Below are 14160 nucleotides of genomic sequence, written 5' to 3'. Positions count from 1 at the left end.
TCACCTGTCTGCTTCCCTGAGCAGGGCAGCAAGCAAGATTTGGGCACGGAGCCCCCAGGCTGGGAGGCAGCCCCCTGGTTCCTGTGGAGCTGGTGTGTGGCTGCCAGCAAAACGAGAATAAATGCACCATGGTCAACGCAACAAGAACTGTACTAAGCTAATACATGAAGGCCTGTGAAGTAGAAGCTAAAACATGGGGAAAAAAGGAAAAAAACCCTTTTATCCTTCTGCTGCATTGCATGATAAACAGCTAGAGACAGAATTAATTAATCTTTGAGTTGCAAATAAACTTGCATTAAAAACAAAGACAAAAAAGGAAATTATTAGTAGAACCCATTGATTTCCCAGACCTTTGAAATACATGGGAGGAATTAATTTGAAGTCTGACTGTATTTTGAAATAAAATTTAACCTGGCCAGTCTCTTTCACTTCCTTCCCTGAGGTACAATGTAAATTGCTCATGGAAATGTTCTTCCAAAATAAAAAAGGCTTCCAACGTGTTTGTGAGGCAACAAATGCAACAGAAGTCTTTATCGGCCTTTTAAACAGCAGGACAAAATTTAAATCTATTTCAATTACATCACTAAAAATGAATTTGACTTGTATGCTTGCAGTGAAGAAAATTAATTCTCTGGTAAAAGAAAGCTATGGCAAACAGAAGTAAGAAGCAGACAATTCTTTGTGTGCCACTGAAATCACAAAAGAAAGCAGTCTTACTGCAAGAAAATGGTGGCATCTTTATGCAGATACGCACTGCTAAGCAGATGGCCTGCAATAAAGTGGTACTGCAGCTACTTGCAGGAAAGAGAAACACGGAATGCGTTTCCATATGGGTGAAAATAGACAGTGCTCTATTTTATATTGTCTACCACAGTTTTCTTTCATTATTCACCAGGTATACATTAGATGGGCCCTAACAACTGCAAATAACTCATTACCTCTTTTAAAATCATCAAGTTTAGTTACATCTCTATATATGTACTCCCCAAAAGTACTTATTAGTAAAAGATTGAGTATGCAGAAAGTAAATTTTAAATGAATCTGGGCAGAAGATAAGCAGTGGCTCGTTTTCCAAGGAGCTACATGGAAAGACAAATTCCGTACTATCTGACATTTCCATTTTTTCAAAGTCTGAGACACTGAGGGGATGCACCCTGAATCAGCATTAACAAGCTGGTGCGTTGCAGTAATTGTATGACTGAACTTGACTAAAGGAAGGTGTAGATGTACATGCACAGTACTCACGTAGCAGTCAGTGGCAGATGTCGAGGAGAAATGGGGCACTGCCATGAAGACTGTCTGCTTGGTGTTACCAATGCTGGAGAAGGTTCCCTGAAAGCATCTTTGCAACTGCTCTGTCCTTGCCAGTTTGAAAGGTCTCCAAGTGACAGCAGTGCTGAGGACTTTCAGAACATTTGGTGAGAAAAAAAAAAATCTACATAGGAAGACACATATCTGTACTTTTTATCTAATTTTTATGTACTCTATTGCCTTCTGTATGCCCTCCCTGAACCCTGCAGGAGCACAGCCATGAGGGGTACAGCCACAGGCTCACTAGACTCTACCATGCTGAAGCTGCAGCTAACTTCTGGAAAGTGCCCAGTGCAGCATAAGCATTCACAACCCAGCAAGAAGCTTAGCAGGAACTGTTTTGATCTTACCTGACACCTTACAGGTTTAAGGTGCTAGCCTCTCAGTATCAAAGAGGTGTCTCCTGCTAGTGAATGCCCTGCACTGAAGTACAATTAGAAGTGAAATCAGCATAGGTGTTTCTGAAACTGGGATCGTCAGAAAACAGTCTTGTTACAGTCAGCAGCATCTTAAGAACATCCTACTGCCAAGTGAACTGTTCTTTCTGCTGTGACGCACATTAAGGATCCTAAGCAAGGGACGTTAATCCAAGCAAGATGGAACATGGCTCTACATTTTATTCTTTTGCAAGAATAAAATTTTTATCCTTCTTGTTGCAGTGTTGCAACTAAATGCTTAGACTTGCATCCCCACATCTGGCTAAAATAAGCTTTGGTTTAGTTTTGCATTTAAGTTTCCCTGGTTTTGGAGCCCTGAGAAGTTTATAACATTGCCTCTTACAGCAACATTTCCAAACGCAGCAACATGGGCAGAGCAGCCTGTACCCGACACCTTGCAGCAGCTGCCCTGTCCTGCTGCCAGGACAGCAGAGGTACACGGGCAGGCACAGACCAAAACCCCTCTGACTGGGAGGGGTTCCGCAGAAGGGGAACACCTCAGATGCCCAAGGAATTCACAGCTCGCCACTGATCCAGTCAGAGACATGCAAAAAAGTTGCTACCTCCTGAATACCTAACACCGTCCTGCCTTTCATAATACATTTCAATAGCAAAAGCTTTCCTGACTTGAAAGAGACAACATTAACATTATACATTTTGCTATATTTAATTTAATTAGCTAACCTCATTGAGATTTGCTGCATATCTGTGTTGGAACACAGATTATTACTGTATTTGTCAAACTGAAGACTTGTGTCAACTTGGTCCCATAAGAAAGAGTAGCTCAAATCCGACTGGTCAGCAGCATTAGGAAAACAGTTCTTTCAAATTTCCAATTTATTTATTTATTTATTTATTTATTTATTTATTTATTTATTTATTTATTTTACTTTTCCAATTAGGAAACCATTTTTTTTTTTTTTTTTCTAATTAGATGCACTGGCAAAGAAACTGTTGTTCCAAAGATTTCTGGAATTGCTAAATATATACCATGTGGCGTTTGAACTACCATACAAAAGATCATAAAATTTACCACACAGAGGACTATAAAACATCTCCAAAAGTTACAAAAGATGACGCATTAAACAAACAAACAAACAAACAAACAAAAAACATATTCTACATGCAAGTTTGGGGACAAGATTTTGACAAGCTTGCAAAAATAAAAATTAGGAATAATTCCAATTCTGAGGTATTACACAGATACAAATTATGCTCCATGGTTTCAAGAAGCAGAGGGTCACTGATAAATAAACAAACAAACAAAAGCCAAGATATGCAAAAGTAGAACACAACTAACTTTAGAACAGCTTTAAACCATATTCTTCCCTGCAAACACTCATTCCCCCAGTGCAGACTCTTACCTGACATTTACAGATTCAAAACCACCATTCACAATGCATGATCCTAAATACCAGATTTACGAAAAAAACTACAGGTAAGACACTCCAATTCCTTACCTTACTTCAATTTCCTCCCTGCAGAAATTCACAGGAAAATTGCAGGTAAGTATCCAGAAATGAATCCGGCAGTAGGGGCACAATCATATAGATTCCAAGGAATTTATAAACTATTCCTATTTTACTGAAATTACGAGAGAGCAATCTGTTTTTATATAGACCATAATATCGCGCCTCCAGCATTTCATTCACTGCCCACTGTCCTGGATTTGCTTAATGCTCTGTCCCTTCAGAGCAACCTTCTACCAACACAGAAAAAAGTCAGCTGCTTGAGAGTAGCACAACTCAATGGAAGTGGAAAAACCTCTAGTTTCATTTTACACTGTAAGGGGGGGAAAAACAACAACAGAAAAGCTAGTGGAACTAGCTGCTAATAACTGCTTTAAAAAAAAAAAAAAAAAGGAAAAGAAAATGTACGAAGTCAGAATATTGTAAGAGTCTACTACTTCAGTGGTGATAATTGCTTCTGCAATTTATCATAACTAAACCAGGAAGTAAATAAAATCTATGGGATGGGATTTTTGTCAAGGCACTTAGGAATGAGACTGCCGTTTAAATGAGATGCGCATGGAACTGCATGCTCACAGGAAAACATACTGAGTAAAAAAAGCTGACCTTAAATTTATAATGATACTTTTCCCCAGTGCTAAAGGCAGCACTCAGAGCATCGCCTGCAGTTCAGATGACCTCTCATTAAACCATACGGAGTCAAACAAACCCATTAGGCTTTCTGAAACTGCTTTGCAGATGGAGGGAAGCGTAAACAAGAGATAGGAGAGCTCAGTCCATCCAGCCTCCACTGACCCAGCCAGCCGATGAGGCGAGGCCAGCCAGGCAAAACAGGATGAGAAATGCTCAGCGTCACCCCAAAGCCTGGCAGTGGGCAGCCCAGAAGGCCATCACCCCTTATATTGGGCCTCGTGGCTTGGCGCTGGTCAGGACAGTGGCCCGGGCCTGGTCAGGGCCTCACCTGATGGACACACCAGCCCTGGACAGCTCTCACCCTTCCGCCACCTGGATCATTGCAAAAATGTGTGGTGAAGAAGGGCAAAGTCACAGCCAGTGCTTGACTGAACCTTGAAGGGGGTGTGTTGGAAGCACTCCTGCAGTGAGCTGCTCAGGGTAGACGTAACACGGCATTTAATTTTGCCTGGTAACACATCGCACGTGAACAGTCAACACCACCTTGAGACAGAACGGCCTTTTCTGATGGCACAAAACAGAAATGCAAAGAGATTGTTCTCATAACCTCTCAGTCATGGGCCTGGCATGAGCAAACAGCTTCCCATCACCATTTACTGGCTCCAGAAATAATTCTGTCCATTTTTGTTTCTCATTTTTTAAACCTGGCAGTACCTCTGGCCTCTCAGAACACCAAAACACATCATTCACCACACTGATCACGACAGTACTAGCACCAAAAGTGAGAGGACCATTATTCTGAAAGGCTGCTCCCATCTCAAAGCCAGCTTCAGGCCCATATCCTGCCGCCCTGCACTCTCCAGAGCTCCCAGATTTTGCTTAAACATGCTACAGAATTAGACGCATACATACTTTCCAGGCACAGTTAAATTAAAACCAAAGCAAAAAGACAACCTGTCCTACCACATCGTGCTCAACTCTTGCTCATAAACTAATTAGATGTGCACATAGACCTAACCCACTATTCACTCTAGGCAATGTCACATTTCTGCTTACTGCTCCTGACATTCCTTCAAAGCTTGGTGCTTTTCGTATTTTTCCATTACAACAGAACAAACAAACAACCAAAAAAATGGCATTAAGTTGCTGTTGGCATGTAAAGTTCACTCTGGAGAAGTAAACAGGTTGAGCCTGTGGCTTTAGTGAGTTAGCATGTGCCCAAGACACACAGAGAGAAGACTGAAAAGTTTCATAAGCTGTGGGAAATGGACCTGAAACATTACAGCTGAGATGCAGAGGATCGAGTCTCATTTCTGATGAAAGTGGGATTTGTTCACTTTTTCCATTTTAATATAAACATACAGTTCTTCGTCAATTAAAGGAGGTCTGGCAATACATTTGCTAATTCTGAACTTCTTCAGTTACACTCCTAAATTTAAGAAATAATTCTGAGTGTTATTTGAGAAGTCCTATAATACTACTAATACTGACTCGAAACCTTTATGCCAGGTCTTCTAACATGGCCAAATGAAGCTGAGTTCTTTTCCTTCAGCCCATATGAGATTTCCAATTCCAGGAAGGTTTTATTTCGATTATTGTTTCATAGTAGCTTAGATTTTACTTCCAATTTCTGAAATACCAAATGAAGAGAGAAAAATAATGGAAACAGAGATATGTTTTCATCCTTCCTTGAACAGTTTCTCCAGGTCACCTAGTGGTTGCATTCCAGGGTTCAGATAAAACATAGACTCCCTTTGAGCATCTCCATATCCATTCTGTACTGAAATGTATTTATCAATCCCCAACGTAGCACAACACACTCTTATTTAACACATAGGAAACATACGCTGGCAGACATAAAGCTTACCTACAAATACAAACAGGGTCAGAGTACAAATCAGATTTAAAATTCAGGAGGCCTTGGCAGACGTCCTATGTTCAAAGCACTGACATCCCATAGATACACCATGTTGCATATACTGCTGAGAGGACCAGCAGGCAGCAAAACAAAAAACAAGCTCTCAGTGCAAAAGCTGCCAAATTTAGGGAGTCTTCAAACAGGACTTCTGAAGGATTAGATGTACGCAGAACTGCATTGCAACTAAGTGTTGTGTATGTATTTACCAGGTAAAGCTCAGGTCTCTGGTAGAAAATGACTCTGATACGAGCAAGGGACTGGTTTCCTTTCTCAGGCTGTAGCAGTCAGATGCCATTCCGTGTGCATGGTGTGCAGACAGACTGCCAGTCACAACATCACGGCAGCCGCTGAGTCTGCCAGCCTTCAGAGCATGGACACACGCGCTGAGTACTTCCTCCAGAAGTAGTTCTGGCTTTCTCAGTGTTCCTCCTTACATTTTCTGATAGTTTTGCTTGTCTCTAAGGTATCCTGAAGGGTAACAGTAAAAGAGACAGAAGAAAGCCACTTTCAGTGGGTGTACACACACATCAGAAAAACGCAGGCTCAGTAATGGGCACCAGTGAAACAAAAGCTGTTCAGGTCAGACACCAGCGTGTGACTTCAGGGGCTCTCACTCGCTTTTCTTTTCCCTGTTCTATAGCCTTGAATCCCTTCCTCTAAAGGAAGCAATTTCTGAAACAACACATTATCAAGGAAGCCACATTCTTCTTGTGAGTTAGTGATGCACTTGCTCCCCTTTTAGCCTTTGCTGATAGCAATATTTTTCCCTATGAGTGGTGGAAGAGGCAATGTCCCATGACAGGCGCTTCTTTGCAAATGTCCCGTACCTCCTCAGACGTCTGTTAGGTGGAGCTGACAAAAACAATTCCTTTTCTTTAGAGAAGGTAATCCACATCAGGACAAAAACAGCTTTCGTATGCTTTTAGATGAACAAAACCTACAGAAAGCAGATTGAAAGAACTACTGTGAGGAAGCTCTGCTCCTGGAGCACCTGCTCAGACTTTGGCTGCGCGTGTTCAAAACCCCGTGGTGAGCCCTGAGGAAGGGTCTCAGGTCCAGCCTTGCCATCGCACAGCAGAGCACTGTAACTACACGGCTATCCCACAGGCGTGCCCTGAAAACCACAACTGCAATTAAAGCAAGTAGCTGTGGGGATGGGTCAGGACAATTCACTCATTGCAATGCAGTCCTGTATGGTGTTTCTGCGATATCGTGCATGCACCAGACTAACACCCCCTCACGTGAAGGAGAGTCACAAAAAGGTTTCTCAGCATCAGGTTTATGGGAATAGCTCTCTGCAAGACACCCAGATGAGAAAATGTGATATTTAGTAAGAATTAAACCTCAGTTACCATGTGTTTCTTTTGACCTCTGAGACTGGAAAGTTTTGGTAAACTCCAGTCCACATTCCCACGTGTATTCAGCACGTATCACTTGGTGGCTGTGCTTTCATGTGAAGCGTAGGGCTAGGTTTGAACTCCAGACCTTTCATTTTTCTGCCAAACACGTCCTCAGGAGGTCATCAAATCCTGGGTCACAAGAGACCAAGAACACCAAAGAGGATGGACGATATAAGCTGCGTCTGGGAAACCAGCCAAGCCCGGCTCTTACTGATGCTCCGGCTCTTTGATTGTGATGGGGATCCTGCAGCTCTTTTTTTACACTTAGCAAGACATCAGCTGCTTCAAGCAGCATCAACCAGCCAAAAGGGGTCTGGGACAGCAGAGAACATGGAGGGGAGGGAGGGGGAATCAAAGAAAAATATACAAGAAGGGCCTTGAAATAAAATACTTTTGCAAAATCTTCATTACTGATGCAAGGATCTGCCAGCATTAATTACAACTAAACTGCTTTCAGGAGCAACCTCCACCAAATGGAGCTGATTACACTTCAAATTAAGATAAAAAGCAGTCATTTATATACTGCAGAAGAGCAGACACTTATTAGCGCTGCTTCTGAAATGCTGTCCTTTGATTTCCTTTCAAATCTGATCCTGCCAGAATCCGAGCGTTTTTCAGGACATCACTACTGTGCCAGCCTAAGGGGAGCTCTCCGTGTGCATCCCCAGCCTCTGGATGACACCTGCCTAAATACAGCTCTGGTGATAAGATAACACAGTCCTTAAGGACAGGAGGGCAGCTGTGCTCTCCCCTTGCTGCGTGCAGTGGCACAGATAAAGGGAGCCTGTGCTGCAGGTGGCTCCTGCCAAGCAGGAGGATGCCAAACATACAGCCGCAGGGGTCGGCAATGCCTGCGTTCGGTGTGGTGCAGACATGCAGTGCACCTACGCACAAACACGCTATGGACCAGGAAATAAATGGCAAGCTGTTGGTGAACCCCTCGCTGCTTTACCATCAGTCCTGGGAACTCTCCCCTGCACAGAAGGCCGGACACGTGGCGTGGCTGATCATCCCCACTGCACCTACGTCCAGAATTTAAGAAAAAGCTCTAATCAGTGCTCTTCCCTAATTCACACCCACCGCTTGCCTCTGTGCTGTAAGTTGGGGCAGGGGCAATCACTGCCACTAGTGTATGTTTCTATATTTCCAAACGTCAAATACAAATTATAAAGAAGAAAAATGTGTTTGTGCACACATGTAAACAAAGAATGCGATCACTTCTGAAATACTGAAATTACCTCAATCATCAGCTAATACAGTGCTCCAAGAGAGGCTCAGCTGTAACTGGGTGATAGATAGTTGCCTGAAGAATAGGTATTTCCAAATATGTTACAATAAAGCTGACCTGTGATTATAAACTCAGACCTCCAGGTCTGCTGTGACATTTAGCAGCCTACCATCATCCAGAAGGGTAGAAATAACACTAATACATAAGAAATAACCTTATGTTTTCTAACTTGCAAAGAAGTAGAAAGCTGAAGCTAGATTATGCCCTCAAAGGGTTGTGGTTATGGCTCAGTGTCCGGGTGGAGATCCTCGGGGGCTTGGCACTGCACCAAAAGCATCACGGCCAGCAGGGCAAGGGAGGTGATTCTCCCCCTCTGCTCCGTTCTTGTGAGACCCACCTAGAACACAGAGGAAGCCACGAGGATGATCAGAAGGCTGGAGCACCTCTCCTGTGAAGAAAAGCTGAGAGAGCTGGGGTTGTTCAGCCTGGAGAAGAGGAGGCTCTGGGGAGACCTCACAGTGGCCTTCCAGTGCCTACAGGGGCCTATAGGAAAGCTGGGGAGGGACTTTTTGATGGGAGGTGGGGTGATAGGATAAGCACCAGAGCATTAACTTCTGCCAGATTCAGAAAAAATAAAAACATTCTTTCAACTACGCCGTACAGACAACTGTACTAAATATGGCCCTATTTTGGAAGAGAGGGCTGGCATTTTACATACATGCAGTGTCTCTAAGAAGCCACCCTGCACGTAAAACTGGGCCTGGGTACCTTGACTTTGTGAAAGCTGTCACAGACACTGAAGGTCACAAGCACATCACAGTGAACTGTTGGAAAAACCATGGCAGTAATAATGCAATAACTTCAAAAATAAAAAAGAGGCATATGTAACCGAGAATCAGCCCAAACAAGGAGTAGTTCTGAATTCTTTAGCGCCAGCTCAGTTTCCAAGCACGTCCTGCTTTGCAGGCAATACTCACATTTTTTCACTTCCTTCCAGATTAAATACTTTCTCATTTCACAACAAATGTTTTAAGATTTGTGACAGCATTGCCTCTTATTGTTGCAGAGCATAATAACTGATTTATCTTAAAGAGGGATTAAAGAGTCCTTAAACTATTCATCTGCTTGCTAAATCATGAACGACATCGTAATTTAGAACGATAATTTATTAGAAATCTCTGACAGATCCTGAGTTTGGGAAGCTAAGCCAAGCAGATACTTCTATTACAGCAACAAATTGTTCCATGGTTTAACTCTGTGTCTTTCCTAGAAGACTGGATGTGCATCACCTTGACTCCGGACATTACGCTAGAAGGTAATGAAGAGCATTTAAACCAGCTGTTATCTAGCAGCTCAGTATTGATGATCTAATTTGGAAACTGGATTAAACTGCATGGATTAGCACACCACTGTACAGCTGCATGGATTTAAAGGTTGTCACGACAACCAGTAGAAAATGTATCCCCCTAATCCTCTCTGAGCAGATCTGTCTCCATGCAGCATTAACAAGATTTATCACGAGCACAGACATACTTACAGTTATTTTATTGCAGAGATCTAGATAGGTATAATCTCTAACTCTCTCTGCAGCTTAAAATACCAATTCACAACCACAAGGAAAGAGAGGCTCAGATTATGAATGACTTCTGGAAGCAGTGAAATGTCCTCAGATGTTATCTGGAATGTATAATATCTTAAAACAGATTAGTGTTTTTCAATTAATTTGTAAGGGTACTGAGTACACAAGTATGTATTTATGTTATCAACATAATAAAGTGACTATTATCCCATGCTTCCCACCTCAGGTAGAGTTCCTCTCATGCTTAAAGCGTAGCAAGAAACTCAAAGATGCCTATTTCAAAGTTATCTTTCTCAATACCTTCCCTGCTGCGGAGAGAAAAGTCTTTGGTATTATGCTTCAGGAAAGAAAGTCAGGAGGTGAACTGCCTGCTTGCAGAATTATTTTTTCTGTGTAATCATAATAAAATACAAGGAAAAAAAAAAAAAAAAAAGGAAAATAAAAGCCATTTACCTATTTTAAAGGAGCAGTCAGAGGCTGAGCTGATTAACATCTGCAGTTAGTGTCCTAAAGCAACACAGTGCAGAGTGCTACCTACTCACAAAGGACTAGCTTTTCCCAAACACACAGAGGAGCCAGCATGGAGATTTTGCCATTGCCAGCTGAGAGGTTCAAAGGATGGAGTTTCTTGCCTGCCACACAGTAAAAATTAGGAAGAGAAGCAAGCACTCCCAATTCCTGGGGCTCTGGAATAGTGCCTGGGGCCAGGACTGCCCATGCAAAAGTTGTGTGTGTGTTTCCACACAGCTAATCCCATTGCTTGTCAGTACAGTTCAGATTCATGTGCTCTCTTTTGTCATCTTCCCCACCCCAGTGTAAGTTTGTCTCCAAAAAAAGCAAGCAAACAAACAAACAAAAAAATCCAAATCCATGCCAAAGAGCACATTTTGAACATATATCTTACAACCATCTGTCATTCATACTTTCCATAAACAAAGCACCACAGCTGACACAATGCAGTATCTGCTCAGGTCAGTGCCCTGAACCTCACAGAGTGGGAACTCACAATGCACGCACTGCAAAGAGCATCCTCCTGAGAAGTTTGACCTACAGGATGCAGAGAAAAGTCCTTTTCAGCAAAGTGCTAGTTTATGAGTTCATTGTAATGCTGCTGCACTATGAACCAGTTATTTTCCAGTGCTTTTTTTTTTTTTTTTCTTCAAAACAGGATGACTATATCAAAATGTGTTACAATAAATGATTTGTACTTGCAGGAGTGCAGGACTTGTGTGGAGATCAGCTGTGTTAATTTACAACATCACTTGGAACATTTTCATAAGACTAAGCTAAGGACCTCACAACCAGAGAATGTTTTTAAAAACACCCTAGAACTTGCACTTTTTAAAACAACAGTCTCAAAAGATCCCCCAAAAGCAACTGTAAGAATAGCAAAAATGAGCACATTCAGGTATATTTGTAGCATGCGATACCACAGATAAGAAAGGAGATATCAGTTGAATAAAGGCTCCAGAAGAAGGATGATAATATTTAAGTGGTCAGAAACAAATAAACTGAAGAAAATTATTCTCTCTCACTTACAGCAATAGGATTGCTCAGCCTGTGGAACTATTTTAGACTGAGAAAACATTTGAAAAGAAGTTACCCAGAGCAAGAGAAAATGCTTCACAAAAATGGCGAGAAGAAGAAAATAGAAAACTAATTTTCCTTCTCTCTGGTAATGTTAGAAGCAGGGGTGTAACAGGGACCGACAATACACGATTATGTACATGTATTTAGCATAGGACACTTTGCAACAGAAGTCTAATCTTGCTTTTAATTTACTTTATTATTATTACTTTACATACACACACTCTTTTCTCTCCCTGAAAATGAGTATTCTTTTTCATTTTATTGTATTTTCCTTCTTACCGGGGGGGGGGGAGGGCAGAGGGGAGGGGTCAATCTAAACATGCTCTAACACACAGACACCTCTGATTTCAGGAACTCTGCTCGTCAGGAGCCAGCTTCAACACCAGCCTACGTCCTGAAAGGTGCAAGACCTGAATGGGGAGAGCCCTGAAGGCACAAACTTCCCGTGACACATGCTGATTGATGTCCGTCACCCCTTGTGCCGGCCCCTCCACCAAACAACGCCCCCAGCCGCAGACCCCGCCGCACGCCCTGCCGGGCAGCCCCTAGCTTCCCCGGCAGGAACAACCCCTTTCCGCCGCCCGGCTCCTCCCGCAGCCCCAGCAGGGACCAGGTTTCCCCTCAGGCGGCTCCAGCGGCCGGGAGAGGCTCCCCGAGCCTCCCCGCCTGAGGGGGTCGGGGCCATCCCCGCTGCCCGCCTCAGCGCGCCCGCCATTTTCTGCCGTCAGGCGGCCCGCCATTTACCCGCCTCCCTCGGGCGGCCCAAACCTTGGACAGCTCCGGGCCTCGGGGCGGGCAGGGGCTGCTCCCTCGGCACCCCGCCGGTCCGGGGGGGACGGGCAGGCTCTGTCCGGTGCCTCCGTCGGGTGACAGCTTCACCTCGGCGAGAGGAGGGGCGGCGGGGGCTGGGTGTCCGGCTGGCAGCCCCCGGTGCGTGAGGGGCACCCCCGGAGGTGGAGGGGGCGGCTTCGGGTCTCCCGGTGGGACAGATTTCTTCCTCACAGGAGGCGGCCAGCCTTCATTTGAAGGACGTGGAAACGGGCTCAAGCGTTTTATGGATGACAAGGAGCCTTTAACAAATGAGAAAACCTGGCTGGCAAAACGTAACGCGGAGCTGCACAGGCATTCCTCGCCGCGTGTAAAAGCCCCGTCACGGTGTGAGCACAGGCAGAGTCCCAGCGTTGTCCCCAAGCCACTAAACTGCGTTGGGTTGAGCTGGTGAATCGGAAAAAAAGGCTCCGTCTTCTGTTAGAGCTGCCTGAACTGGCGACCGCTTGAGAAAATAACCACTACAAGAGAAATGGTACCTCCGTAGGTACAAAATATTTGCACTTCATTTAACAGGTTGCTTTAATTTTTAAAACTATTTTCAGCAAAGCACTAGTTTAAGGACAAACTTGTTAGAAACAACAACAAATTAACTCCATGTTGCAGGCAACTATTTATCACCCAGTTACAGCTGCGCTTCTCCTGGAGCACAGTATTAGTGATGAGCTTTCTTCAGCTCAAGGAAAGTGGTTGTCCTAAACAACTAATCCTTTCTTCCAGATAATAATTCAGCAGCTCTCAAAATATCAATCAGCCCCCTTTTCCTCTCCCCACCCTAATTTCAGAAACAGTTTTTGGCTTTTCATGCATATTACATATAAATCTGGAAGATTACCTCTAACCTGAGTCTGCATTTAAAGTTCACAGTCTGTCCAAACACACCACACACATTCCTGTTCATTTCCTTTTCCATTTCTCACTGCCTAGACCCCCCCATTGGTTTATTCCATTAATTTAATTCTACAGAAACTCAGCTGTTCACTCTGCAAGCCAAGACAGGCTGCAGACTGCAGGCAGCAAGTTCCACAGTTCTGTAGATAGACTGTAGCAAAGTGGCCATTACAGAGAGCAGCCAGAACTTCCGGCTCCCCAAATCTTCCCTCTAACAACTATAGGTCTACAAGGGGGAATGCTTTCCAATGGAGTTACTGAAAAAAAAACTTTCACTCTGCTCCTGAGGCTGTCCTCAGCCTCAAATCCATGCCCTTGATGCAGCATGGCCTCAGCTCACACCCTTAGGCATTGCAAGGCAACCTTTGCCTTGCCAAACACCTGGGAGAGGAACTCCATAGCTACAAATACCAGTTAGGATCTATGACTGGTTTTGTCCTGCATAGAGAAAGAGTAAAACAGCATCCCTCTCCTTCCTCCCCTGAAGGTGGACCTGCAGGATTGCTCCTACCCCTGCCACGCTCCCACCTGGGCTCAGCAGCACTCTGGATGAAGGCAGCACTGGGCACAACTGAGCATCCTTGCTCTACTAACTCACAAGCCATTGTTGAAAATGGGAGATAAAACAAAACAAATTAAAAAACAACCAAACAAAAAACCAACCAAACAACCAAACAAAAGTGCTTGCTAAGCTACAGCCCTGTTGCCAGTACCACCTAATATCTTTAGTTTTGTTAAGACATGCAGACAGACAGTTCCTTTAATTCCACAGATACAGGTATTGTGTCCATATGCACAACTTTACAGATACCTAAAACAAACAGATATGCAGCAAAGCAAGCAGGCCTGTCCCCTGCATGTTATCAAAAAGCCAAG

At 43.7% G+C, this 14160-nt stretch overlaps 1 protein-coding gene across 5 annotated transcripts in view; it reads right to left on the bottom strand.

The window, feature by feature from the left end:
• NIM1K (NIM1 serine/threonine protein kinase) overlaps positions 1-14134 on the bottom strand; it is a 30762-nt gene extending 16628 nt beyond the window's left edge. For 2 of the 5 annotated variants that reach the window (XM_072031223.1, XM_072031229.1), the window contains exon 1: positions 12334-14134. The gene's annotated coding sequence lies outside the window, so the exon portion shown is untranslated. Of the gene's footprint in view, positions 1-4; positions 446-1245; positions 2047-10428; positions 10710-12333 lie in introns of those variants that run through there. The other 3 variants (XM_072031224.1, XM_072031226.1, XM_072031225.1) reach the window with 3 other exon arrangements.
• Between the last annotated feature and the right edge of the window lie 26 nt (positions 14135-14160).

The sequence above is a fragment of the Anas platyrhynchos genome, chromosome Z (genome assembly GCF_047663525.1).
Source record: "Anas platyrhynchos isolate ZD024472 breed Pekin duck chromosome Z, IASCAAS_PekinDuck_T2T, whole genome shotgun sequence".
In the NCBI taxonomy this organism is placed as follows: domain Eukaryota; kingdom Metazoa; phylum Chordata; class Aves; order Anseriformes; family Anatidae; genus Anas; species Anas platyrhynchos.
The sequence above is the reverse complement of the archived record's forward strand: the minus strand, read 5'-3'. Positions and strand labels throughout refer to the sequence as shown.